We start from the raw sequence: 27,552 nt of genomic DNA, 5'->3' as shown, positions 1-27,552 counted from the left end.
TCTAAAGTCTCAGTATAGTTCCGAAACGCATTACTGTTTCACGGCAGAAATAGGCAGGGCGGTGGTACCTATCCGCGCGGACTCACAAGTGGTCCTACCACCAGGTCCTACCACCGTATTCGCATTCTGTTCATTAAGTATTTTAAAATAGCTATGCAAAACAGAGGGAATTCTTTAAAAGAAATGCAATCATTTTACTGTTTTAAACTGTAATAAGGAAGCTCTATAAACCATAATCATCCACTGGTGGTAGGACCTCTTATGAGTCCGCGTGGGTAGGTACAACCACCCTGCCTATTTATACCGTGAATCAGTAATGCGTTTCGGTTTGAAGGGTGGGGCAGCCGTTGTAACTATACTTGAGACCTTAGAACTTATATCTCAAGGTGGGTGGCGAATTTACGTTGTAGACGTCTATGGGCTCCAGTAACCACTTAACATCAGGTGGGCTGTGAGCTCGTTCACCCAACTAAGCAATAAAAAGAATAAAAAAAAATATCGATGACACGTGAAAACCGAAATAATCTCGAAAAATCTCACGATCCAATCTCGAATCGTATCAAAACGCGGTCTCAAATTGGATTTAGTATTTACACTATTCAAACATTGCTATGACACGTATTCGATTGTAGAATATTGAAAAATCGGTGACTAACAAACGGACCTTGTTTAAATTGTAACTCGAAAAAGAGATTGTGTGAATTGTCAAATTAAAATGAAATTATCAATATTTGAACTTTTTTCGAGCAATTAATCAGCAGGAAAAACTAACCGCGCCATATAATGATTAAGAAGTCGATCTGAAGTCGTCGTGGCCTAAAGGATAAGACGTCCGTTGTCCGTCCTCTTGTGAGTCCGCGCGGGTGGGTACCATCACCCTGCCTATTTCTGCCGTGAAACAGTAATGCGTTTCGGTTTGAAGGGTGGGACAGCCGTCGTAACTATACTTGAGACCTTAGAACTTATATCTCAAGGTGGGTGGCGCATTTACGTCGTAGATGTCTTTGGGCTCCAGTAACCACTTAACACCAGGTGGGCTGTGAGCTCGTCCAACAATCTAAGCAATAAAAAAGAAAGGTGACAATAATAATTAGTCTGGTAACTAAATACCTATCTAAAATTTGGGCTTACGAGCGACTTCGCTGATGTTGTTGTCTTATTAAGCAGCTGCATTAAAGTTGTGGCCTATGGGCCTCGATTATCGCCTAACATCAGATTGGTTGTATTCAGTATTTTTTTCTATAGCCTAGAAGGGTGACGAGCTCACGGCCCACCTAGCGTTAAGTGGTTACGGGAGCCCACAGAAATTACAACGTGAATTTCACCACCCACCTTGAGACTTGAGAACTTTTAGACTAGTGGTAGGACCTCTTGTAAGTCCGCACGGGTAGGTACCACCGCCCTGCCTATTTCAGCCGTGAAGCAGTAATGCGTTTCGGTTTGAAGGGTGGAGCAGCCGTTGTAACTATACTGAGATCTTAGAACTTGGAACCTTGGAACTCTCAAGGTGGGTGGCGCATTTACGTCATAGATTGTCTATGGGCTCCAGTAACTACTTAACACCAGGTGGGCTGTGAGCTCGTCCATCCTATAAGCAATAAAAAAAATAATTGAGGTCTACATCTGAACTGTTCAGTAATTTCGTGTATTACAATTTTGACCGGTTCGTTTTTTTATTACACGATGTTATTCCTTCATCGTGGAAGTCATCATGAACATATAAGTACTTCCTTAGAAAAAAATCATAATCCGGGTGAAAGTTATTAGAGGGGGCCACGATCCTCAGCATTGAGGATTATCGACGCAAGAAGAGAAAAAAATCGGTACCATTTTTTTTTATTGCTTAGATGAGTGGACGAGCTCAGAGCCCACCTGGTGTTAAGTGGTTACTGGAGCCCATAAACATTCACAATGTAAATGTGCCACCCACCTTGAGATACAAGTTCTAAGATCTCAAGTATAGTTACAACGGCTGCCCCACCCTTCAAACCGAAACGCATTACTTATTCACGGCAGAAATAGGCAGGGTAGTGGTACCTACCCGCGCGGACTCACAAAAGGTCCTACCACCAGTAATTTCGCAAATTATAATTTTGCGGGTTTGATTTCTATTACACGATGTTATTCCTTCACCGTGGAAGTCAATCGTGAACATTTGTTGAGTACGTATTTCATTAGAAAAATTGGTACCCGCCTGAGATTCGAACACCGGTGCATCGCTCAACACGAATGCATCGGACGTCTTATCCGTTAGGCCACGACGCTCCAAAACCCATGCCCGCGGGAGCTGATTACTGGTACAATACACAATGTGCCTCATCCTTTATTTAGGCTAGTACGACTTCTGTGTTTCTACCAGCTCAGTTCGATGTTCGGTTACTGGAGCCTGTGGACTAAGAGAAATACCGTCGCAGACCTTGAGAGATGAGGTGGAAATCCCGTTTACAGGTTTTCCGTTCTTCAGACCAGAACCCATGACTTGGTACCGCCAATTTTCATAATTCCGCCAACGCCATAAGACCAAATTACCTGTTTCTGCTTCTATGCATGTACGTACTAGTATGTGTGAATTATCGAAGTGATGGTGTTTGCAAAGAAAATTTAAAGAAACGCGGGTAGGTCGAATTTTAAAATATTTTGTTTTAAAATTAATATTTATGCCTACTCTCTCAAACTGAGTCTCGTATAAAGAATAAAAGGCCTAGATATAATGACATCGTGTAATAAAAATTACACCCGTAAAAACTTACAAACACGTTTTCACATTTATAATGCTAAGAAAATATTAACGTACGGATACTCATAACGGACATTAAAGTGACAGAGTTTGTTCATGTGATTTAATAATATTTAAGAAATACTAGATCATTCTCCTAACCTAGGGAATACGATTGCGTGGACTCGCTTCAAGCAAAGCCCTTTTCAATGCACGGTTTGTAGCAATTTGCAACCTAAATTTAATCACGGAAAATAGCGTTTATGGTATTGAAGAAAAATAACGGGGATGGTACTAAAGTGTCTTGACAATAAGAGAAATGCTACACCACGAAGGAAAAATACACAAAAACGCGTCACTTGTCATTATAAAAAATAAATCCGTATCATGTGTAATGACCATATTTATCAATTTACTGAAGAAACCTACACACACACGGAAGAACATTTTTCGGAAGCGTTTTCGCTACCTTCCTTCCTGGAAGATTTTATACGTATTTTGTATTTTTCTACAAAAATGGGTAGCTTCTATGAAATAGGGACAATTCTATTTCCTTTCTATTTCTTAGAAGCTATCCCTTCAACTAATCTTCCAGGAAGGAAGGTAGCGGAAACGCTTCCGAAAAATATTCTTAGGTGTATATGTTGGAGTATTTCCACTTTCGGGTAGCGACATGGTAAGCGGGTGGTCTTCGTAAGTCAATAAAACCAGAAATGTTAACTCAGAGCGTATATTACGCAGGAGCGTTCTGTCTGACACGGCGACTCGCTCGCTTCTGAGCTCGAGAGACAACAACATATATATATATAGGTATATATGTGGGATGGTATGGCGAAATCTAGTGGATATTTAGTTTAACAACAAAATCTTTTATTCTTTCAAAAAAAATACTACTCCTTACTACTATACTAATACTAATACTACATATCTCTAATATCGTTATGTCAATATCTGTCATTTGTATTTTCTTATTTTAAAATAAAATTAGTGTGCCAGTGTGAATTAACCAAAAAGTACCGATTTTCCCACTCGGCCATTCCTACCTATTCGTTTGCCTCAGACGAAAAAGTCAATAGTTTAATAAAATTAGCAAAACTAGTCGTATGTATCGGACCTCCTCCATTACCAATCTTCAACTTTTAGTCGTCCTCTCCTATGATTCTGTCTTATAATTTCGCTATCCATCTTCTTTGGTACAGCGATAAGTCTACTTTTGTTCTTCTCTTTGTACAGTATTCTAATTTGTGTGAAATGATTCTGGTAAGGTAGTTACACACTTCTTGTAGTCTTCTTTCTCTAATTTCTTGTAATCTTCTTTTTTAATTTCTTGTAGTCATCTTTGACCTCTTCCTTCTCAACAACAATAGCACAAAGTGGTATTTTCTCCATTATAATTACATTTCTTGTAAACTTAACTTCGAATTCACGCAGTATAGGGTTGCTAATGATTAGCTTTATAGGTATTATATCATCTTCCATAATGTAAAATTTGATATCCGTAACACCATCATCAATCTATGAGTGAGTGTAAAAACTCAGTAGTAAAAACACCTTTGATAACTATTTCTTTATTAATACTCGTAAGACGAACTTCTGAATTTTTGTCATAATGTTGGATATTATTTTATATTTTTTCAAATTCTGATTGTATCATAAGATTCGCGTTCTACCTGTATCGATCAAAGCCACCATCTCTGTTCCATTCAATAACACTTTCTTGTAAGGGATTTTATCTTCTGCATTTTTCTTCTGAATATTTAAAGACTTCTTAGCTTCATTTTTACATTCGTTTCCCTTGTGGCCGAATTTATTACACTTAAGCATTTAATGCCCTTTGTACAGCCGGGGAATTGATGGTCTAAATCACCACAATTATAGCATCTTTTAAAATGCGGTTTTCTTATTGGCGTTGTGCCTGCATCTGCATTTACTTGCGGAACTGCCTGTTGGTATGATAGTCTACTCATTTTCTTCCGAATATCACTGTAAACGTGCAGCTTCTTTCGAAAATCTTTCAAATCTGTAGCTCCATATAAAATTGCTTTGTTAGGTTCAGGATCATTGATACCATCTATGACGTATTCCATTAAAGCAGCATCATCAACTCTTCCATGCAGTGCTATTTCTTTCATAACTAAAAAGTATTGTTGTATAGTTTCATCATTTTTTATCTTTCGTGAAATAAGCTTCTTGTGAATCTTATCACTATTAACCTTAACCTTAGGGCCAAATTCTTCAATAAGGGCTTCCTTCAAAGTAGGATAGTCTTTAACTCTACCAATAGATCTTAAAAATAGCTTTGCTGTTCCACCCAAAAGTTTTTTGCATAGATCAATCTTTCCACTTTAGACCACTTCATGAAATCAGCAAAATCTTCAAATTCATCAAAAAACTCAAATTTTTTTTATTGCCCTTGTAGGCAGACAAGTATATGGCCCACCTGATGGTGAGTGGTTACCGTCACCCATGGACTTCAGCAATGCCAGGGGCAGAGCCAAGCTGCTGCCTAAAATCGGGTAGGTATCATCTCCGGTGAAAGGTGTCATGGACTGCTCCAAATCACGAAACGAGGTGTGCACCTCAACGTCTTCTCTTTCGTCATTATCATTATTCTTCTTAGGAGGCTTTTTTACTTTAGGAATATAGATTTTGATGCAAAAAAAAGAAAGATAATCGTCTCGTTGAGCTCGTAAATAGTCGTAGTAGTCGTTAATTAAAATTTTCAGAATAAGTCTTCTTCTTAAGTAATCTTCAGTAAATAATCTTAAGTAATCTTCATAATAAGTCTGCATAAAATAGCGTTACAAAAAACTTCATCAATAGCGTTATTTTTACACGTCTCATAGTCTTCGATGCACAAAGAAAATGCACTGGTAGCGGTCAACTTATATCTGTAGAAATTCGTCAATCCACTGTGATTTATCACCGAACGACATCCTGAATGTTCCATCCCCGAAGGCCCCAAAAATATGTGGGATGGTATGGCGAAATCAAGTGGATATTTAGTTTAACAACAAAATCTTTTATTCTTTCAAAAATAATACTACATGAAATACTAAATACAAAAATGAAGGAATGACAATAACAATACAATAAAAATCAAACCAATAAACCTAACAGCCTAGGTAGTTAACCTAACAGATGAGCTGGAATAACTAAACTAAGCAGTAATAAAAAAATAGTTATTTACCAAGCTAATTCTACCCTCTTTGTCTCACAATCTAAATGAGGATAGGCCACTGTAGTAGAAAAACGATTGTTATTATTAAGTCGGACTTGAATTTAACCTAACCTAACAGCCTCAACACGTCAGGCAATAGCTCAAAAGTTCTGACTCCTGACTGAAAAAAGAATACACCTTTAATATAATATGTATATCGAGACGATCTAATTGACGAAAGTGCAAATTTTAACGCTCCCAATAATTTCAGAATGGGCTTCCTTTATTGTGTTACAAGAACGAACGCTTTATAATTGAAACATAACCCTCCTTAATACAATTATTGCTGAGAGGCGTCGGGCCCTTAATTGGGTTCGCAAAACTTAAGTAGTTGAACACGTCTTAAGAACGAAAACTTTGTATTAGTTTTGCGAGATCGAAATTTTCAAATTAATCGAAGATTCTTCAGTGAATGTGCAATGATTTTCGATATCTACATTTTTAATTAACATTTTTTTTTATCAATGATTCCTTTGTCCCGTTTTTTGGAATGAAGTTCCTTATGAGACGATGCGGAGGGGTACCCTAACCGAGAAAAAACGTCCGTAACGTAAGATTTTTATTTTTCTTAAAGGCCACTTTCGGCTTATCCTAATATCCTTTCGTTTTATTCCAGATTGTTCTTTTCATCGCTCATTGATGCGTCAATTCTGAAGTCTCTGCCAAAATTACTTTCAAAGATTCTGTATGGTACATACAAACAAACATCTATTAAAAGCTAACAATAGCGTGTTAAAAATATAATATATATGTATATAAGTGGGAAGATCGGTACTTTTTGGTTAATTCACACTGCCACACTAATTTTGTTTTAAAATGAGAAAATATCACTGACAGATATAATATTGACATAACGATGTTAAACAGCCGTCTGGTGTAATGGTAAGTGACATGGTCACTACACAAGGGGGTCGCGGGTTCGAATCCCGCCAAGGGAAGATATTTGTATGATAAATATAAAGTATTTTCCAGGGTTATGGATGTATATTAAATATATGTATGTGTATAATAAAAATCTTACATTTATTTCCGTTATCTGGTACCTGTAACACAAGTTCTTTATGAACTTAGCACGGGCCCAGTTAATGTGGCGTGATTGTTAGTAAATATTATTATTAATTCATATTAATTTTGAAAGTCATTTGTGAACATTTAAAACTTGCGAAAAACATCGTGTAATAAAAATCAAAACAAAAAACCTTTGAATGTTAAATTATCACACTATTGATGCATAGGCTTCAAGACTCGAAGTGAGTGGCTGCAACTTTGTAATGTCTATATGTTCCTGTAACAAGAACACCAGACAGGCCGTGTTGAACACTTTGACACGTCTATTTAATAAATAAATAAATCAGTAACATAGCAATTTAATAAAGAAAATAAGTATGCGCCAATTGCATTACAAGATTAGCAAACAGGAAGAGGCGGAATGTCGACAGCTGAAAAAATGGAAAACAAGAAATATGCAACCTCTTATTGCTGCTGTAATAAAAAGCGAAGCTAAAATTAAAAACTTGGGGGCGCCCCGGCTTTTTCATATCTAACGCTAGGGATGGGGGCTCATATCGATGGTTCTGTGTCGCTATTCTGCTGAGTTTCCCGCCGGATCTTCTCAGTGGGTCGCGTTTCCGATCCGGTGGTAGATTCTGCGAACCACTGCTCTTGCTAGGGCTCGTGTTAGTAACATCATTCTGAGCCTCGTGAGCTCACCTATTAATTCAGCGAATCGAGAATAACCCCTCGAGGTTATTAGAATAGGTAGGAAGAAGAAAAAAAAAGGTAATCGTTTGTTGTCGAAACAATTGCATTGTTATAAACAAAATACCGTCTGCGTTATTTAAATTTTTGTAATCAAATCAAATCAAATCAAAAAAAAATTATTCAACATAAATGAAAGTACATACTTGTTGAACGTCAAAAGAACTACTACTAATTGTGCCTATTAATTGTTTCTCGATATCGTTCTGCAAGTAGACTAATATTTATTAGATCGAATGAAAACAAGGATAGTTATTTAGGCTTTGCAATCTTTATTTTGTTTTCAAGGAACGTATTGTTCCGTACTTTTAAATAAAAACCTTTTTTAAATCGCCAACCTAGAGAAAAGCGAGAAATGGACATAGATAAATAATTTTAGATTAAAGGTTATACAAATATAGTCTATTTCATAACAAAATCGTTCCCAGCACACTCTAAAGAGACCAAAAAGAGATACTAATACAAATCTCGGTATAATAAAAAATATATTTCTCTAACGACTATTTCGAGAAAATCTTGAATAAATTTAAAAGTTGCGAAGAACAATATTCGGACAATCTACCGTTGGTCTACGGAGTAAAATCAGAGGCCTGGCGCAAGATTTTTTCTTTGTTATCTGTGCTGTGCCTATACATAGTTTCATATACTATTTTATATATTATACTATTCTTAATAATAACAAGAATGTAATTGAACGTAATTTCACGTGTGCACACAATTATATAGCAACTAATTGTAACACCATACATACCTCTACTAGATTTTTAGTGCTTTATTATAATTAAAGTTGTAGTCTGGAACTCGAATACAGTCTTAGTTCTACTAATTCTATGAATAGACAAAATTATGTAAATGCCACTACTCACCTTGAGATATCAACTGTGGTGTATAACGGGTGGTTGGCGTAATATAATGCTAATCATTCCGATTCAAGATCTTTTAACGATAAATATTACGTTTCTAACATCAGATGAATTAAGATATTAGATTAGATTGTCAATGTTAACATTTTTGGAAAACATCGATATATATCGATAATATATTATGGATTGTTTTGGGCGCCATTCCAGCACTATGACTACGTAAAATAGTGATATAAGGGATATTGCAAATTGGTAAACAATAAATATTGCCTGGTTCGGGTACTTCGGTTCGGATCGCGTGAATAATTTTGAAGTACCTGATAGGTAGGTTGTATTCATGATGCTTCAAACGCCACATTGACGGCTGGAGCAGACAAAAAACATAATACACTTGCTGGCAAAGTAAATTTTAGTAGCAAAAGGGGAAGGAAAGACACAATGCCCTTGCTCATTACAGCCTTTGTGCCTCGCGGCGCGACGACGGAACAATGCCTTCTTAATGGACGTTCCTTAACAAGGAAAGAAGTATGATTTGAACTCGAGAAACTGGAGCGTGCTAGTGTAAAAAATGGATGCATTCTTAGGTAATTTGGTAACGTGTAAGGCACTTGAATTATCGTTTTTTTTCTTTGAATGAAAATTAGGGTTTGCTTGTAGTGAATGAACTGTCCTGTATTCCTTTTTGCCATTGTAGACAGATTAGTATTCCAGATACGCCCTAACGGGTGAGTTCACGAGCTCAACCTGAGAGATTTTGATAGCATTAGTCTCTTAACAAGAACAGCGCTTCGCAGAATCTACCACCGGATCTGAATGGGAACCCACTGAGAAGATCCGACGAGAAACTCCGTGGGCTGTATATATGGATTAATTAGTTCACTGGTCGAACTCTGTCGTCATCGACGAGGTTGATGAGGACGTAGACCGGTGCTTGAAGGGACAGCCTCCGTATTGTGGCGTTTTCAAACACAAGTCTTGATATACTACACTCTAGTGCAATTAGTCTATAAAATAAAATAAATGATATGGAATAATGAGTATTTCGAGACAGAAATCGACAGAACCTGTACACAGGCATTGTAGTATCGCTTAGGATGAGTACACAGGGCATTGGTAATGTCTCGATAGTTTCGTATAACAGCCTTCAAGCCGGACCCTACCCCGCACTTCAAGCTGGAGCACATGACGCATTCGGACAAAAAGAGACAAAAATAATCTGACGGAAAGGCTGGTTCCGTGGTGTTTTCAAAATGAAGACGTCAGCGCTGCTGACGCCATTCTCTTCATCATTATCATTGCCTTTCATAACAACAGTAATTAAGACTCACTTTTCCAATGAATTCCATTTATTACATTTCAAGTGAACAACGATAACAATAGAGAGCTCCGCACCGTTCGGCTGTTCGCGCCAGAATATATTGTGCGACAATAGTCACTGGTATTTACAGTAGAAAGTTGGGGTAGCTTAGTCATGAATTCTCCTGAACACCGTCCCAAACATCTGTTGGAATGCGCAACATGCGAAACAGTTAACTTTAACTATTTTTAGTTAACTAAATAGTGACGTTGCGCCGACATATCATATTAATTTTGCTTGTATATATTTACAGCTTACAGCGAGCGAATTTGAAACCAATAAAATGTGACAAAGGGTCGCCATCGTTTCCAAATTAAATGCTATCATATTTCATAAATTTATTTAATCAAGAAATGCAGACCCTGATGACACCCGTTCTGAGTGACAAGTGCAATTCAAAGGAACGCGCCCGAAACGAAAACCCAACCGAAAAAAAAACAAGAGAATTGGTATCATCAGCGAAATTCTTTGTGAATAATGAAACAAAGGATGCAGACGTCGTTTCAAACAAAACAGGCATGTTAGATGTTCAGTCGGCAAATATCCATCAAGAAAATTAGGAGAGCGAGACTGACGTGCAGGAATTGTGTTTCTCTTTTAATCCTGTTCTTATAGTCACAAAACTGTAACATCCGTATCGAATGTATGCCTGTTGAATTGGACAGACCTCAAGATAATTGCAAAGGTATTCGGCATGGTTACGGTGTCTGCTTTTTTTTCCTACCTATGTTGGTAGCCTTGAGAGGCTATGTCAACGTATCGGAGCGAGTAGTTGAGCTCTTGCGGGTCTAACCTGGGGGCGTTGCTAACACTTGCCCTAGCAAGAACAGATCCGGCGAGAAACTCAGAGGGCTATGTCTATAGGTTAGTTTACCTAAAAGCACCGTTAGTGGATCGGGAGGATCCGAAATGACGTGTTTAGGGCGACGTCGACTGTTTACCATTCGGTCCGCAGGATCGGGTATGTAGTTTCCGGCGGCCACTACAAGAGGCTTTCGTGTCGTGTCGCCTTCATAAAGTGGTGCACCGATGACAACTGAAGATGCTTACTGATGAAGTCTAACTCCAGATAAACATGGAGTTCCACGTTCCTCATAAACCATGGTGCCCCGACGGCTATCCTTCAAGGTCTGCTAAATAAGACTACTGTTTTTTATACCTTCTTGATTTGTTTTTCACTTCAGGACCACAATGAACGCTGACGATCTAGTTGTTAAGTATAATTACGAGGTTTAAATGGCGAGACTAGAACTTTCTCGTTTATTACGTATGGCAGAGAAACAAGGCAAGAAGTGCATTCAGACTCCGAAATAGCTTTTGCTAACTCCGTGACATGTGTATGCATGCTGGATGGGATCAACGCGGGAAGTTTATTTGCCACTTTAGCGCGCAGAGCTGGAATTTAAAAGCGATGGGTCGATATTTTGATTACCGTCCTGGACGGTTGGTTCTGATCTAACTGGGTATCCCAGATTATCATCGACACTACCTAGGTAATCTGACTGTGGTGGCTGATGTAGTTAGTTTTCGTTGACCACGTGTCTGATTGCAGTATTGATCACGGTCGCTACTTTCTACCTCTCCTGGTTCTGTCTCGGGTTGTGTTCGAACATTCTAGCGAAGGGTACAAGCCTGCCATTTATTGGGTCCTTTAAGCACTGTCTTCCATTTGGGGTCGGCAGGCTTCGGCGATAGAAAGTATCAAACGCTACGTACACCTTTGGGTGCACCTTTTATGAATGAACTTTAGTTTCCTTTGAATTAGGATCATTTTAGCACACTCCACACAATACTTTGCCAGGACGATAATCTAATGCCCATTCTACTGTCAGTCTGTGTCGGTCTGCGTCACTAGCCATCAGACCAATGAAGCGATCTATATACCGACTATAAATGAAAGCCCTTTGTGGAATAGTTATATTGTGAGTTACGTTTCAAGTTATTCCGTACACGTTGTTATCGAGCCACAAGGCATAACCCTGTTCATGCGTTAACGCGGAGGGCTTCTCTGAGTCCAAATTTCTGGGTGAGATGCGATGTTTTTTTACATACATATACATAAATGGTTATATGGAATAGATGGAACTAGTATCGAATATCGTTTTGAAATTTGATTTCTATAATAATATCTGCAAAAAGTGATTTTTTTTGCATCGTCGTGGATCGAGTTCACATTTCATCTCATTGTGAATAATATTATAAGTGGAACCTGTAGAACCAATTAGCGTTCTAATTTGGGCGGCGTTTTGCCAATGCAATTGAAATTATGTATAATCTGATGTCGTCATCTAAGCAATGTTATTCACGTTCTATTTTTGACGTAAGGTATACTCGCATTCCTGTATGAAGGATATAAAAATTGCATTAAATAGCGCAATATCATTTTGAAATAATCCATTTTGCCTTATGCCTCAAAACGGTATTTACATAATATTTTGTCAATACATTAACAGCCAAAAAGTGTTCCGCTCATATTTCTATATTAGTAGTGGATACTCTGATGTCTATAGGTTCCGGTAGCCCCTTAACACCAGGTGACCAGAGCTGTGAACTCATTCAAACATTTATAAATCCGCAGTTGAATTATGTGACTGTTGGTCATTAAACTGGAAAGAGAAGCGTGTGAGCTCGTCTATTCTATCATCCATAAATACGGTTTGGCGAACGAAATGCGCTAGTGTTATACTGAGAATGCTGGTTACTCATTCTCCGATGAAGCCTTGGGTACCACTGAATAGGTAGGGGAAAGTGAATCCCTGTGTTGCTTTTCACGACAATCACGCCAAAAAATGGGGTGGTAAAATTCTAGGCCGATATTATGCAGCATTTTTAGTACTTTTCCTTCCTCAGTCATGTCTCTGGGATGCCCCTCCAATTATTTTCTGGATATATTATTGTTAAAAGGTAGACAGCTACTGTGAAGCAGTAATGCGTTTCGGTTTGAAGGGTGTGGCAGCCGTTGTAACTATACGGAGACCTTAGAACTTATATGTCAAGGTGAGTGGCGCATTTACGTTGTAGATGTCTATGGGCTCCAGTAACCACTTAACACCAGGTGGACTGGGAGCTCGTGGTTAAGTTGTCCCCAAAAATATATGTTCACGTGATTCTTTCTCGGTACTGAATCTGTGATGTGGACACGAGCCGAATAGAAGTGTGTATTAGGTAGAGCTGCTAATTAACCTCTACCTACCCCTTTTTAACACTAATCATACTAACACTTACTAGTACCTATTTCTACCATAGCGGGTACATAACGGTATACGACAAGCATTACTCAAAATAAACAAAACAAAACAAAAAAAAGTATAGTAACTGTAGATTGACCGCTAAGAAAAAGTCATGAAGTCAAATGTGCAAAAGCAACAAGATGATACGTGCATTTTCAATGCAAAAGTTCAAAATGGGTCATTTGACACGTTATGGTATGTTTAGTGCTAAAACCCAATTTAATTTCTAGATGAGACGACTTAACTATATTTTTTTATTCGTCAGCTCCTTTAACATATCAAGGTAGGCTAAAGTCCATTTTGACTATCGCAAATTTATAGCCTAGTGCTTTTTAGGTTCATGGACACGTGGTTAGGACGACTATTCTTGAAACGGAAAGTTGACGTATCGATTCTCTTCCGGAAGTTTTAACTTTCGTTCCATTGTGGAACAAACAAAAAACCTCGCTGACATCTTGAAGTAAACAGTAAATTAAGTTGATGCTCCGTGAAGCATCCGGATCCCAGGTGCTGTAACGGTTATTATGATAAAGCTCCATCTCGACCGGGCCATTACTGCGTTCGCGTAATTTTTGGAATTGTTTCCGCTTTAATAAGATGCTCCTGGGTGGATGCCGCGAAGGATACCTCTAAAAGCGCGGTCGGGATAATGCAAGTTCACATCTACACGGGAAGTGTTTATATTTTTATAAATTACGTCATGTCATTAAGCCTAAGTGGACAGCGAGCAACCTATAATAAAATCATTTTTATGTTTATACTTTTAAGTTTTAATCTTCATTGGGCGTGAATGTTGATTTTATCTGCTGCACTGATGTAGTCAGTAAAATCGATATATAATAAATCAGTAGAATTTTATGTTTTCATATTAAAGAAAAATAAAAACAATAAATAGAAATCAGATAAAACGTTAGAACAAAAGGGAGGAAATAAAAAATAATAAAATGTATACCAACAATTTCCAGCTATTGGAGCAGATTATAAGCAATGCTCCATTAAATCGGGTTATAAAAATAAAATATAGCTATCTAAAGATTTTTCGAATTTAATTTTATTCTTTTTTATATTATTACACAGTAAAGAATGTTAATACCATATTTACTGTACTTTTCACGTCAAAACCAGTTGAGCAATTTTAACGAAATTCGCAACAGTGCTGCGGTATCTGGTTGAACTATGACTATAATTACTGTTACCTTGAAGACAAGTAATTTGTATTGACTCTTGTGATCCCACCGAAATGGTATATAGATTATCGATGTATATATGGACTTCCAATATTAATTTTGTAGAGAAATGACCGGGAAGGAGAGTTTTATAACTATATTACTAAAAAATAACTTTACAACATTTGGAAAACGATCTTAGACGCACGGAGGCGAACGTTAAAAACCAACCAAAACCAAACACCTTTGGAATTTCTTTCTCAAGAAAGACTCTTTAAATTCCTTGCAACGCCTTTCAATCTATCGCCTCTATATAATGATAACTAGACATCAAGAAGAGACTCTCGGTCTGGAAACACGTGAAGTCAGCGTCGGAACGGTCCTTCGATAAGGTCATGCGTCATGATAATTGCCATAGCGTTGTCATCGGTGACTACACCCCGACTTCAGCTCACGCAGCAGCCAGTCATCGTCAACGCCCTAGACATGTCCTCCATTGACGATCCACCTATTACACTAACACTATTATTAGATGCCTACATCTCTAGCACTAGAAGAAGGCTTAGGAGCCCTAGTAACCATATTTTCGAACTCTGCCAAGAGTTCAACGTACCCCTTACCTCAGTCCACTAAGTTTCTCATCGGATCTCAGGAGATTATGATTCCGATCCAGTAGTAGATGCATTCGCGAAGCAGCTGCCCTAGACTTGTTAGGTCTCCTACAGAGGCACTCGGGCAGTGTTAGCAAATGCCACCCTTTCCGACTGAGCCCGTGCTTGCCCACTAGTCCTGGTGAAACTGGAAAGGCCTCCGGGCTACTGGTGATCTTTCCTCCTAAAAAAGATGAGACTCAACCGCCTTGTTTCGTAAAATAATAATATTGACCACATCGCCGAGCTGTAACTTAAAGTAGTTAATGGTCACCGGTATGAGATCCTCCTCGATTTTTCTTCATCAGTTCTGAATTACCTCCAGATATACTAAATCTGTACATCGCATAGTCGCAACCAAGCCCGAAATCAAGTCTCTACAAAAACGCTATATTATCAGCAAGATAAAGACAATGATTCCTGAAGGGATCTCGACTCTCACAAATCAGATATAATAAGGGACGATGAGGAACTAATAAATTGAGCCAGAGATTACCGGACATTCGTACTACCTGGAGCCACTGCGGTCATCCATCCAGAGGTATTTTTTGCCACGTACCATCCGGCTATGGAATGAGCGAGCTCCCCTCCACTGTGTTTCCCGAGCGTTATGACATTGTCCTTCTTCAAACGAGGCTTGTGGAGCGTATTAAGCGGTAGACAGCGGCTTGGCTCTGCCCCTGGCATTGCTGAAGTCCATGGGTGACGGTAACCACTCACGATCAGGTATGCTCGTCTGCCTACAAAAGCAATAAATAATAAATAAATAAAAAATTCTCTAAATTCCGTTGTCAACCTTGGAACAGTGACATGAAGTAGAAAATTAAATGACGTTGGAGTAACACCTTTAATAGACGAATACCTTGTTATACTAACTGTATATGTGAACACGTACTTCGCAAGATCGTTTTAAACGAAATAGGCGGTTTTCCACAGTAAGAACGGGGCTAAAGCGTTGAAATTTAATTCAAAAGTCATTTTAGTAGTGATTCTAAAGTTTCGAAGGTGTCCCGGGTTTAACATCTTGAAACAAACAAACAAAGGACATTAAGAAAGCTCCAACAACTAAATAATGTTTGGAAATGTAGATACCTTGATAAAAAGATTGTTGACAAAATTTATTTTTTCCTTTCTCACGGTGAGGCCAATTATCACATAGTAGACTAGGATGCAACTATTGGTTCATGACAGCACTATTATTATCATAATATCGAGCGAGAGAGAAAGCATGATATTCAAACCGAACACTCTTCTTTATGTACTGCAATATAAATTCTTCTTAGTGGTTTGCACTTTTGGTTAGCCCCGGCAGAGCGGATTGCCCCGAGGCCCGATCCGTGCCCCCGTAACGAAGGACACGAAGGCCCAACGAAGCACTTTTGGCAAAGTGGTCGTGGTTATCAGTTCGGGTGGTGCTGTGCTTCACAAGAGGTCGCTATTCCTCGCGTACCGCGGCCTTTCTTGTGCACTCATTGTCAGAACCCTTTAGAGCTGTCTTTATTTAGTAGATCCAGGTATTGTACCTTCCATCATGCCTCGCATCACAAGGCGCTCCACTGAGTCGTCACCGTCAGTATAAGTAGATGTAAAGTATGAAAACTGTAAAATATTCAGAACGACAATAATAAACGCGAGAGTAAGCCCCAAAAGTGGTCTACGATCCGCTACTATGTCCGACTGTATTTTAATCAATTTCGAAGAGTCTTTTGAGCTTTGTTTGTTTGTACCTGAAAATTTATTCCATTATCAGAAATATATTGACAGTATGATGTCGCTTACATCATCGATTTACTTATGTGGTCATCAATATTCAATATAGGATTTATGGAGGAGTAAGGCAAGAAAATACGGTAAGGGCGTAAATGCCATGTAGCAAAGGGAGTACTGGTAGGCAGAATTCGCAAACTCTGGTCTCCTACAGTCATCAAAGGTCGTGTTACCCAAATTCTTGAATTTAAAGACCTTTTGCTTTTGTTGCGTCAAAGTGGCCAAATTCAAGCAGAGATCTCGAGACTTAAAAGCATCAAAGCTGATTAAATTAATTTATAAATGAACCTATTTACTTTGTGTTTCCAGGAACTTGTAACTGACTTAATGAAGATAAGTTTCTCGATTTGGTTGTTTTGTTTTTAGATTTGTGTTATATTAGGCGAGCTCCGCGTTATTGTCCGCGTTGAATTTCCAGACATGCATTATCTTTCGTATCAACATCATTTCAATAACTTTTAATAGACACATTGTTTTATTTAAACTAGATGTATTTTTCGTACGTGATAAAATAATTACTTTTTACTTCGATGATTGCTTTCCATTGCATGTATATCTTTATAGATAGAAACTTATCATTATTTCATTAGTCGGGTGCCCTTGTAGGCAGACGAGCACACGGCCCACCCGATGGTGAGTGGTTACCGTCGCCCATGGACTTCAGCAATGCCAGGGGCAGAGCCAAGCCGCTGCCTACCGTTTAATACTCTCCACAAGCCTCGTTTGAAGAAGGACATGTCATAGCGCTCGGGAAACACCGTGGAGGGGAGCTCATTCCATAGCCGGATGGTACGTGGCAAAAAAGACCTCTGGAAACGCACTGTGGATGACCGCAGTGGCTCCAGGTAGTATGGATGAACTCTACTCCGGTGGCGGGCGGTGCGATGGTAAAAACGAGATGCCGGTATCATCTCGAACAATTCCTCAGAGCACTCCCCATGGAACATACGGTACAAAATGCAGAGGGAACCAAAGTCCCTCCGCAGACCCAGAGGCTCCAAACGAGCTAATTCCAAACGTATTGACTATAAACTTAGAACCGTTTTACAGTAGCCGATGTCAGTAACAACTATATCCTAATATCAAGATTAAATCAAAATCTACATTGTGATGTTCGCGAGAATCTTATTAAGAAATCTTCTGAAACCCAATAAAAAATAATAAGCCTTCCTTATAAAATCAAAATAAACGCTAAATACAATGAAAATATCGTTTAAGTCCAATTTTTTAAACTGCTTATAAGTCTAGAAAGGCTAATTTAACGTTAAGATAATAAGTAAAGTGGCGAAACGTTAGAGGAATTCATTAAAAATGATTCATAGGTCTTTAGCGGAGGTCTTATTAGGCCGTATTTCTGTGAAATTTGTTGTTCAGTACCTGTTGTTTTTCTAAAGGAAAATAGCCTTTTCATAATTGTTTTAAGGTAAAGTTGCAACTCAAGTTCATTTTGGGCGTTCAATAAATATATACTTGTAGATTGAAATTAAGTTCGAATTTGAAGTCTAGCAGTATCTGCGTTATGTGTCCCAAATGGTGATGTTGGTAATGATCAATCTAGGCAGCGGCTTGTCCCAGCCCCTGGCATTGCTGAAGTCCATGGGCGACGGTAACCACTCACCATCAGGTGGGCCGTATGCTCGTCTGCCTACAAGGGCAATAAAAAAATTGGTTTTTGCAATAATAGATAATCTAGAACACTTGTATTTGGTCAGTGTAGTTGTTACTATTAAAATTACAGTTATCATGCAGAGCAGGTACCCTCATTCTAGCTATTCCCACTGCGAAGTAGTTGCCTACACGGGCAATATTATTTTGTTTGTGAATTTAGCATTGATTTTTGTATATTTTTTTTTTAATTAAATTTTCTTTAGGTACTTTATTCCTTTAGCAATTTCTGTAAAATATGTGAAAATAAGCGCAGCACTAAAAGAGTTGAGCTGCAATACATATACCGAAAATCATGATTTATGGCACAAATAGGCAGAATGATGCTACGCCCTAGGATATATCCCACGATCAGAAACGATGATATAAGCGCACAACTTGACTTGTATCGTATCTTGACTGTAGCTAATTCCACTACGGACCTGTCTAAAACTAAATCAAAACGCTGTAAAACACTCTACACCTAACCACAGAAGCCTTCGCATGAACTTAATTACGGCGTAAGGAATTAAGGTATGCCCATTTCACTGCCACCGGTCAGAATTAGGGCGTGAGAGGATTTTCTTGTTTAATTTATTCAAGGCCAATGAAGAATGCGTCATGTCAAGGGGACCGGAGAGGGTCACATTTCTGTTTTGACAGCAATATCTCGCTTAGAAATGTGACCTTGGATTAATACGCTCAAGTTTTTTCGTTCGGTGTTTTAAATGTTATTCGAATATAAATTAAATAAATAAATATTTAATCCAAGTACCTACCCGTGCTATCTAGTTATGTATGTCGTCCTAGCGTCCGTATGACGTCGTCCTTTGTTCTAGCGAATTTTTAGTGTCAAATTTATCAGACAATACGGAACCCTCACTCTGGTTCTGTCTTACTGTTAATGAGAGGATCTTCACTTTTGTTTGCCCCCGTACATGTAAGTACTGTAGACTGGTATTCAAATTTTAGAACTGGATGTCTTGAATTCGAAACTCTATCGAACGCCCAATAACACACCTGTAATTGGCTATGAGTCCTTTGGCCATTGTCTCGAAATAAAAACCAACTGAACCCTATAATTCCTAATCTCCTCATTTCTATCTCTATCTTATCATACCCACTAGTTACTAAAGATGGAGCCCACACATGTGCTTATTAATCTAAATGCGCCTTAAATCTCATAGGCGTCATTACGTGAACTCCGCCCACCGAAAGACGTGAGGTGTAAATTGTAATGTTTTACAACCACTGTCCCAGCTTTCGAAGACTCATTCACGACAGATTCAGACATGTGCTTTTTTATTTTATTGCTTAGGTGGATGGACGAGGTCACAGCCCACCTGGTGTTAAGAGTGTTCACTGGAGCCCATAGACATCTATAACGTAAATGCGTCACCCACCTTAAGATATAAGTTCTGAGATTTCAGTATTTTTACAACGGCTACCCCACCGGCTTCAAACCGAAACGCATTCCTGCTTCACGGCAGAAATAGGCAGGGTGGTGGTACCTACCCGTGCGGACTCACAAGAGGTCCTACCACCAGTAAGAACTACATAGGAGCTCATATAAAAACCGGCCAAGATACATATCCCTAGATGAAAACACTATGTTAAATGATAACATAGCTAGCTCTCCCGTTTTTGTTCATAAAAACCACGCAAAATACGAGGCAGTCCACCGAATTTTTCCTTCGTTTAAATGATGTTTCATTCAAATCCACCAAAACTCATCACAAAGTTTTATTACGGAAGCGTCCCTTTTTATTATTATTAATATATATTTTTATCCTCTAATTCCTAACACAATTCCAAGTTTTCACCTTAGTCATTCCACGGCTATAATTTAAAAGGAGGGGCCCCCTCCAGTGATCCTCAAACTTTTCGATAAAGCCCTCTTTTCTTAATTAACTTCCTTAATGACGCGAGTTGCCAGTGATCCCGTTTTTCCTTCTTGTTACTGCCTATTAAGTGTTTTTATGATGCTTCCGTTTTTTTTTGTTTTCGCTATTGAATCTGATTGGAGCGTGCTTATGTAAAACCCTCGGGCGTGTAAGTGTATCGTCGTGAGTATTCGATCGAGTTTGAGTGCATGTCGTGGCTTAAAGAATAAGACCCCGCTATGCTCATGTCGAATGACAACGCAGGGCACGACAAGAAGTTAAGAAGCGACTTTAATATGGGAATATCCGTAATACTTAATACATTTTTTTTAATCCAATCCAAAAAAAATAAATTTTAGCCATGGCTCTGATCATAATTATTTCCATTGTGTGCTTATCTCTGAAAGGAAAACCATTTAGTATTAAAAACCTTTAAAACGCTTTAGTTCTCATTTTAGAACTCATTTGTCTGTCATTCAGTGAACAATAAAATTAAAATATTAATTTAAAAAGGAGATAAAGATAAAGATAAAGATAAAGAAGCCTTTATTAATAACCTTCATTCATATTTAGGTACATACTTTTTTTTCTTTGCATTTTACTTCGGCTAAGATTGTTTTGCTTTCCCATAGGCCTCCCCCAAATCTTGCCATAAGTTCCGGTCGTGGCATTTAAAGGAGACTAGACGATGACCGAGCTTCGCTCGGATTTTTTTTTTCATAACGCCATCTTGTTGTGTCTTTAAAGCGGTTAGTTGCCCTCAATTAAGAAAAATAGTATTATTATTCGCCAATAGATGTCGGGAAGAGTTGAATATTGAAAACACGATTAAAACAACATTTTCTGAAAATAAATCGTAGCTAGATCGATGAATCGCCCCCGAAATCCCCTGTATACTAAATTTTATGAAAATCTTTGGAGCCGTTTCCGAGATTCAGAGTATATACATATATATTCATATACAAGAATTGCTAGTTTAAAGGTATAAGATTAGTCTTAAGTATAAGTAAGTCTTTAAATGTATATCTTTATTTGGCTCTCTTATTTAACATGGTTACCGACCACTGATTTAGGGGAATCGAGGAGGAAGAAACAAATATAAGTTTTTTACATATATATATATTTAGGTATTTGCTGTTAGCTTTCGTAATAGATGTAAAAAAATCTCATAATAACCTAAGGTGTCGGCATAGCGATGTCTGCTAAATCCGGAACGTTGTAAGGTTTCCCGCAACACGCGATTGCCTTTAACTCATTGACCCGTGCCCTTGTCGATAAGTGATGTTTAGTTTAGTACAGATTAGCCCTGGTCGCTTGAAGCATGACGGACTTGTTTACGTGAAGGTCGTCCAAGGGTATTAACAATATTTGTATTACGCAGGAAAATTGGTAATTTTGGGTCGGCTTTTGATATCGATAATATTTGGACTAGAAAATTTGCTTTTGATGTACTTTATAGTTTGTTTGGGATGTTTTTTATAAGTCTCTCTGTCTAAAGCGATTTTTGTTAAAGGATGAACGATTCTCGGTCTTTGTGTTTAGTGTGAAAATTGGTAGTGTAATTAATTGGTTTATCTCTTTCTTTTATCCCGCCACGAGAACAGAGCTTATCATTTCTATCTGGAGCAATCACTGTGTTTCAGCATATAATTTTTAGCATGCTCCATCTCTATTCTAAATTTAACTCCTCTACTCTCATCCCTGTGCGTCTTTCAAAATTTGAAATAATAATAATAATTACATTTATTTACTCCACAATACAAATAATTTTTCAATTAATATGACATAAAAATTCTAATTCTGAAAAATATTACAATATATTATACTAGCGACCCGCCCTCGCTTCGCTTCGGAAACATTAAAACACACATGAAACCAAAAAAAAAAAAAAGCCTATGTTCATCAGGGACAATGTCGGCTTCTAATGGAAAAAGAATTTTTCAAATCGGTCCAGTAGTTTCGGAGCCTATTCGAAACAAACAAACAAACAAATCTTTCCTCTTTATAATATGTAGCATGTTCCATCCCTATTCTAAATTTAATTCCTCTACTCTCATCCCTCCGCGTCTTACAAAATTTGACATAATAATAATAATTACATGTATTTACTCCACAATACAAATAACTTTTCAATTAATATGACATAAAAATTCTAATTCTGAAAAATATTACAATATATTATACTAGCGACCCGCCCTCGCTTCGCTTCGGAAACATTAAAACACACATGAAACCAAAAAAAAAATAAAAAAGTAGCCTATGTTCATCAGGGACAATGTCGGCTTCTAATGGAAAAAGAATTTTTCAAATCGGTCCAGTAGTTTCGGAGCCTATTCGAAACAAACAAACAAACAAATCTTTCCTCTTTATAATATTAGTATAGACTAACACAGTGGAGATAAAAAGGCCGCGGCTCAGCTTTGTGATAGCTGAAACTATCGCTGTTCTCCTGCCTGTAATCTTAATCTATAAAGTAATAAACTCTATTACTAAAACTAAAATAACATAAACTAATCTAATAATACCTAAATTTAAATATGTGGCATAATCTACAGAATCCTTGCCTCCTCACTTTGCTGTTTAAGTAAAAATTCCTTATGAAAGTATTTGAAGGGGTTTAATCCTTCGTGATTAACACCTTGGCTGCGGCAAGTAAAATAATAAACCTTCATCTGGTAGTAGAGTAGATTAAAATGCTATAAGTTTGCGAAAATATACTTTATACGGATTTATAGTATATAGTTATCGGTGTCGAACTCTGAATAAACACCTAAAATAATCGGTTCACACTAGTGTGACAGGAACGTGGTTTTCTTTATACCCGCCACTTGAAAGTATCGCGGCGGGCCGGTGTGTGCCTATTCTGAAGGTGTTAAAGATTCGACCATGCAAAAGGCACAACGACCACTTAATATGCTTCCAAACCATACGTTCACAGCCTAATTGGCGTTAAATGGTTATCTGAGCTAATAGAAAACACTGCAGGTTTGCCGCCACTGCCTTTGCGATGTGACATCTAATGCCCGTATCTTTAGACATTTTGTAAAATAGTCCTCCACTCTTAACTCATCCGATGATGCTCGAGAAATCCCTCTAAACTTACTCGAGTTTGGTATTTTTAGTCGACCACTACAATATTCCTCAACTGTCCTCGAGTGAGGTTATAATGATGAAAATTTGATCAAGCTAGCATCAAACCCATAGAGTTCTGTAGTCTATGGTCATTGTTTAATGTCAAAGTCAAGCTGCCGCTGTCTGTTTGACACTAGATGAACTTGTTTGATGTTTTGGTTGCTGAGTTATTCGCATAGATTATACACTTGTATTCGTAAATATGTGTGCGTGCGGTAAATCTGAAAGTGTATTATTTATTTTCTAACCTATTATTATTTTAGATTTCGGATCCGGCTTTGTATTTTTATTCGCCTCTATTGTGTGATTTTGGTTGCATCGTGTTGTTGAAGTGCTTTTCCACAACCACCAGTTTATTATTATGTAAATAAAACTTATAATCGCATTGACTTTATTAATCAGGTAGTAAGCAAAATATGACTCTTATGTAGGTAAATAAAATAAAGAGTTTCAAATGTCTAACTTCGAACTATTTACTTTATTAATAAATGTTATCAAAACTAAATTATCAAAATATGCGGGAATCATGCACAGATCCAGGCCATTGCACAACAATATCGTATATTTCCATTTGCGGTCCACATACTATTTGGACATTGATAGAAAACCAGCCTTGAGGAACGTTCAAGGTACGTCGCGACGTACCTTGACTTGACAGTTCGCTTACTTCACTCCGGTTAGGAAATTTTTCCAAGGACGTTTGAGTGGAGTTTATTTTTACGACTAAGCATACCAAAACGCGCGTTGGAGGTTGAGTCGAGTCGAGTTAAGCTCGTGTAAACGACTAAAGATACGGGCGTAATTCTCAACTGTATAATAACCTATCTTAGCTTTTGAACCGAAACGCATGAGTATTTTACAGCAATAATAGACAGTGTAGTGAAATACTTAGTCTGGCCATAAATACTGTTACAATTAAAAATAAACAAAATATTACATTTGAATTTCGAATCTGTCATTTTTATATGATTGCTCATTGAGTTTTCTCATTTTGGCGCCAATACATTGTACAATATTTCGCGATATTAAAATGGAGGGGAGTGATAAAGAGAACCGAATCGCTGTGATTGCATTACACAAGTAGGTATGGAACCAAATGCAATTTTTAAAACTCTCCATGCGCTTGGTATTAGTAAAATGTTTGTGTACCGGGCTATTAATAGGTGCAATGAGACCTCCTCTGTTTGTGACAGAAAAAGATCTGGCCGTCCACGTAATATCCATAATCCATAAAGCTCGGTCTACGCAGTCTTGGTTGGAAACGAACGTTTCGGACTTCATCAGAGCTGAAGACTGGCCGTCGTCTAGTCCCGATCTTAATCCGCTGGATTATGATTTATGGTCAGTTTTAGAGAGTGCGTCTTGCTCTAAACGCCATGATAATTTGGAGTCCATAAAACAATCCGTACGATTGGCAGTGAAAAATTTTTCCCATGGAAAGAGTGCGTGCTTCTATTGATAACTGGCCTCAACGTTTAAAGGACTGTATTGCAGCTGTAAGAGACCACTTCGAATAAGCTTTTTATACTTTAAATTGTTTTATATTTATGTATTAAACTAACACACTGTAAACGTAATAAATGTTATTTGCAATAGATTTTTTTTAATTTTTAATTGTAGCAGTATTTATGGCCAGACTAAGTATATGCGGGCTTATAAAGTACTAACCGTACTCGCCCGCTTCGCTGGGCATTTAAAATTAACATTATTATTTATTTTCATTATTATTAGGGAGTCCAACACTCAATAAATATTAGCCTATCCATTAAGTACATGTATTTTCTACACGGATACCAAGTTTCAAATCAATCGGACGCATGGTTCAGTAGTTATAATGGAACATCCGTAAAAACCTCTGTAGTTTTATATATTAGTATAGATTAATAAATATTATTAAATATTTTTTGTTACACGATGCTATTCCTTCATCTTGGAAGTACTTTATTGAATATGTGTCAAGTACTAGCTATACTAGAAATATTGATACCTGGGGGATATGAATGCCGACACGGCCGCATCGCTCGCGACGCGAACGTGTTAAATTTAAGGCGGCGACGACTTTTAAACAACTATTATGAAAATAGCATAAATATTTAGCTATAATATGGAAGTTGCGTAAATGGAATATACTAGAAACTATAATTACGCCACGTACTCAGAAACGAGACTGTTCTAAGGAAGACAGCGTCATAAAACTGCAGCTTCAGAAAGAGCACTATTGTTTACAAACACCTCGTAATGATGTAGCCGAGATAAATGTTAATGTCGGTACATGAAAGCGTTTAGTGGTTTACGAGCTTCGAGTACAACTTCTAGAGCTTTATTTTTAGAGCTTTTCTAGTTTTTAAGGGCGTGATAAAGTTTAAAAACTGATTAGCAGCAATTTGAAGGAATCCTCATAATTGCTCGGCAATGATTTGGGTTATGAAGGATCACATTGTGTTGTAAAAATGCAGCCTTTGAAGTTATTATCAAGTTTGACTATCGGTAGTAGAGCGTGTAGTAACTCGTCGAACCCGGTAAAGAGTTCGATGTGCAACCTAACCCAAACATGAGCCCGCTGAGTTTCTCGCCGGATCTTCTCAGCGCGTCGCGATTCCGATCCGGTAGTAGATTCTCTCGCGAAGCCTTGAGTTGTTAGGTCTCTTTTGGAGGCGCTCGGGCAGCTGTTAGGAAATCCCATCCCATCCTGGCCGAATCTTTGCTCGCCCACCTGTCCTGGTGAAACTGGAAAGGCCTCCGGGCTACCAGTAATTCTTCATTCCGAATAATAATAATAATAGAGCGTGTAGTAAGCTCGCACCTGCCTAAGTCTGTTGTGAAGGATCGCGTACAGTTAATACGCCTAAACCTAAATAAGGGTGGGCGACTGCATTAATTACTGTTCCAACGGTAGGCGAACTTAAGGTCGCCTGATATCAAGAATTACGTAGCCCTTGATCTTATTTTCATTTTATTTACTAGGCATACAATACACATCACAAGCTAAAAAGATACATAAAAACACAAGTAAAAGGAAACAATATCTGGCTTGCAACATAAGCCATGTGCGCACGCCAAACAAGACAGTGCTGAATTTGTACACAATGTTCCTTACAACTATACGACAAAACAAGACGATAACAAAAACTAATCTAATTTATAACGTAAGTAAATAATTTTATTCACAATTTTATAATAACTGTATATTGTGAATAAAATTATTTCCTTACATTATAAGTCGTCGTGGCCTAAAGGATAAGACGTCCGGTGCATGCGTGTTGAACGATATGCAACGGTGTTCGAATCCCGCAGGCGGGTACCAATTTTTCTAATGAAATACGTTCTTAACAAATGTTCACGATTGACTTCCACGGTGAAGGAATAACATCGTGTAATAAAAATCAAACCCGCAAAATTATAATTTGCGTAAATACTGGTGGTGGGACCTCTGGTGAGTCCGCACGGGTAGGAACCACCTCCCTGCCTATTTCAGCCGTGAAGCAGTAATGCGTTTCGGTTTGATGGGTGGGGCAGCCGTTGTAACTATACTGAGACCTTAGAACTTATATCTCAAGGTGGGTGGCGCATTTACGTTGTAGATGTCTATGGGCTCCAGTAACCACTTAACACCAGGTGGGCTGTGAGCTCGTCCACTCATCTAAGCAAAAAATTAGTTTTTTTTTATCGTAATGCTAGAGAATAAATAAGAAAACTTATGTAGATCGGCCAATGAATAAACAACCAACATGAGTCTACCAGATAACCGAGAATTAACGTGTTTACAAGCAGTCGTAGCGGTGAACGGCTTTGAATCTACGACGAAAAACCTTCATCGCTTATTGTTTAAGGTCCGTTCATACGCGAGCTAACGCGTCCGGATTCAGCTATTGAATTTTGGTATATCTTTGACCATACAAGCTATAGTTAATCTCTAATAGTTTTTTCAAGAAAGAAAATAGAGAGTTTTGATTGCACGATGCTATTCCTTCGTTGTGGAAATATTTTTAGAACGAACTGTACGTATTTTATTAGAAACTTGTTTTTTTTTTTTTATTGTTTTATTGCCCTAGTAGGCAGACGAGCATACGGCCCACCTGATGGTGAGTGGTTACCGTCGCCCATGGACTTCAGCAATGCCAGGGACAGAGCCAAGCCGCTGCCTAAATAATTGTCTGCAGGATTTG

This window comes from Bombyx mori, chromosome 14 (assembly GCF_030269925.1).
Source record: "Bombyx mori chromosome 14, ASM3026992v2".
Taxonomy (NCBI): domain Eukaryota; kingdom Metazoa; phylum Arthropoda; class Insecta; order Lepidoptera; family Bombycidae; genus Bombyx; species Bombyx mori.
Note: the sequence above shows the minus strand (reverse complement) of the source record.